Below are 3,117 nucleotides of genomic sequence, written 5' to 3'. Positions count from 1 at the left end.
AGCAGCCACCGGAGGCAGTGAGGTAATGGAGGAAGAATGTAGGGAGTCCTCCAGTGGACCACACTCCCTCTAGCGAGCCGCGGAAACCATAGAGATCTGGGCTCAGCCGGAGGGCCGGCCCACTGCTGTCACGTGGCCTCTATCCGTGCGCCTTATTGGCTGGTGCTGGCTCTACGGGGTTGAATTTTGGACGCTGCCTGCCATTCGTGGGGCCGAGTTTCAGGCAGTTGGAGTAAAGAGAGACATCGGGGGAAAACCGCGAGAAGGCCAGCGTCCCTGGCCGGGCGCAGAGCTAGCCGACTGGGGCGCCTGGCTGTCAAGCTGGCCGGCGCAGTGCACGCTGGGCCGCCCCGGAGCGGTCGCAGAGCCCGCCGGGAGTCGTAGTCCGGGACGGGCGCGCAGTATTGTCCGCTACGCAGCTCGGGATCCGGGTCGGGTTGTCGGCTGGGTTGCTGCCGGGCGCTGTAGCGCGTTGGCCACCCAGCATTGAGCTGCCCGCGGCTGTTCTCCCTAAGCACCCTCGCTCACGTTGCCTCGCCTCGCCTGACCGGCCGCAACCTTCGAGACCAGCTTTAAATCGAGCCGACGACTGCCCGGCCCCGCCCGCGGGGAGGTGCGTGGGGTTCGGTGCCAGCCGCTCTCCCCTGGCCGGGCCAGCCTTTTGATGCACCGGGAACGGGCGCGCCCATCCGATTCGAGGGGCGGCCGGGCCCCATCTGTGTCTTTCGCTCCCGAGCCCCCAGCTAGAGTTGGCTTCAGCGGAATGCCTACTGTGCAGGATTATTCAACAAGCCGATTGATCACATTCTTCAGCTCTAGCAGGGCAAAAGCGTCACTCAAAAAGAACATTACAGATTTTTTTTGAAAGAAACTTCGGGGTAAATTTAATTTAAAATACTGATTTTTGATAACATTTGATCTTATGACAGCATTTTTTTTTTTTTTTTTTTATGTAATCAATCATTTTATTATTTTCATCAACAACCAATACAGCAACACAAATTGACAGCCACTCCTCAAGGGAACCTTTTTTTGTAGTTTAGAGCAATGCCCTGAATGAGCTACCTACACGGCACACAGTATTTGCAACATGCAAATGGAGACCTAAAGGCTCATGATGGGAATAGAAGGTGGCTCTATACAGAGGAACAGAAATGGAGTTATGGGAAGCTCAATCAACAATTGGCAACAAGCTAGGTCAGTAGTTTGCCAAACTGGCCATCTATGCAGTGCCTGAGTTTTGGTTCTGGGCTTGGATCATGTAAGAAAGGCAGCAAAGTCTGGGTGCCAAGAATCACACCTACAATCCCAGCACTTTGGAAATCTGTGGTGGGAGGATCTCTTAAAGCCGGGGCCTTGAGCGCAGCCTTGGTAGTAAAACCAAGCCCTTGTATCTTCTGATGTCCTCCAAGACAGATTCCATTTCTTATGCACCTTGTTCTTTACTCAGACCTGTAACTGCAGTCTGGAGTCAACAGTAACACCTAGTTTTCCTCAAACTCCTCGAGTGCTAGAGAGAAGACAGCATTTATTTTTAATTACAGATAGGGTTACACTAAAAGTCATTTCTGACCTGCTTCCTTACCCTTATGGCTCCAAAATAAACTGTTAGGCCCTGAAGCAAAGGCGAACCCTGTTCTAGAGCAATGTCTTTCTTGTATTAAAAAACGGCCTCATGCTCACATATGGGCTGTTTTGTGTTTTGCTTTTGTGTTGTTGCACAAAGGAATCCTTAATATGTCTGTCCTCAAAGACCAAAGACAAGTATCTAGTAAAAAATGCAAATCATATCTAACAGTGAAGCTTTCCAGCAAAAACCTTCTGCTCTCGAATGCATAATTATGCCAGCATAAGATCTACTACTGCAGACTTTTAGCATAATTACCTATAGGCAGCAAAACCCTAGTCGATTGAGTGTCTGGTGCCTCTCAGACCTGGACTTCTCAAAGAGAATGGGCAAGGAGGACAAAAAGGAAGAGACAACTATGCTTTGTGGAACAAGAGATGACTTTAAAAATAATACTCTAGCAGTCTTCCTAATTCCTGTCACAGACTTGATGTGCTTATCTGCTGTTGAGGCCACGGTTACCAGTTTCTAACCTCTGTCTGAAAAACTAGAAATTAGATGCTCATATGGCCTAGAGCCAGAAGTGCAGGAGGCAGAAAGTCAGGGGCCAGGTTTTTTGGTTTGTTTCTGAATAAGGCGGCCAAATCCTGACTTAAAATAATCAGAATAAATGTTACAGAGTGATGGTCTTTCCAGCTGAAAGCCTTAAAACATGGCATCTGGAAGAAGGCCTTAGTCTATTGCTCCCAGGGTGGTACTAGATAGTCATTAAACAGCCCACAGATAAGGGAGTTACTGCTCCCTGGTTATTGGGCTGCCAGGAATTAAATGATGGAACTAAGTTTCACTTGAAACATTCCCAAATTAAAACAAAAACAAGCCTGGCTTTGAGCTGTTGAAAAGGCATTTTACTGAGAGATCCAGATGCTGTTGCTGTTCTTAAATGATGTTGAAAGGCAAAGGGTCAGGACTTTCAAAAAGTCACTTTGAGGTTACCTCACGTAAGCAACAGCCTGAACTGATGCAAAAATAAACAGAATGAAATTTTGAACAGGAGAAAGAAACTAAACTGAGGGCAGTGTATGCCATAAATATGGAAGAGGCTGTCTCTTATTTATCTTCTCATTTCCTGTACATAATACAGAAACCTGGTATGTAATAGGCATACAATTATTTGTAGCCCAACTGAATAAATAAGGAAGGAAACCAGCAAGCAGTGGGCAGATAATATACTTGGGAAAGGAGAACTGCAGAGAAGCTGGGTGGCTCAAGGCCTCTGCATGATCCTTAAATGTCACTCCAATTGGCTGTGACGTAGCTGTACCACTCATCCGAATACCCCAGAACAAATTGTCTGCCTCCCTCATGTACAACTTTTATCATTTCTTATCTTGAATGGTTATGTAGTAGTGGCTGGGCGCGGTGACTCACGCCTGTAATCCCAGCACTTTGGGAGGCTGAGGCAGGCGGATCACCTGAGGTCAGGAGTTCGAGACCAGCCTCAACGTGGAGAAACCCCATCTCTACTAAAAATACAAAATTATCCGGGC

General features: G+C 47.8%; 1 long non-coding RNA gene across 1 annotated transcript; it reads right to left on the bottom strand.

The window, feature by feature from the left end:
• Window positions 1-1,238: 1,238 nt before the first annotated feature.
• Window positions 1,239-1,521, bottom strand: LOC135966504 (uncharacterized). Its single transcript, XR_010579830.2, has 2 exons — window positions 1,435-1,521; window positions 1,239-1,394 (listed from the first exon to the last, which is right to left on the bottom strand). It is a non-coding gene; the product is annotated as an uncharacterized lncRNA (long non-coding RNA).
• Between the last annotated feature and the right edge of the window lie 1,596 nt (window positions 1,522-3,117).

Source organism: Macaca fascicularis, chromosome 12 (assembly GCF_037993035.2).
Source record: "Macaca fascicularis isolate 582-1 chromosome 12, T2T-MFA8v1.1".
Taxonomy (NCBI): Eukaryota; Metazoa; Chordata; class Mammalia; order Primates; family Cercopithecidae; genus Macaca; species Macaca fascicularis.
The sequence above is the reverse complement of the archived record's forward strand: the minus strand, read 5'-3'. Positions and strand labels throughout refer to the sequence as shown.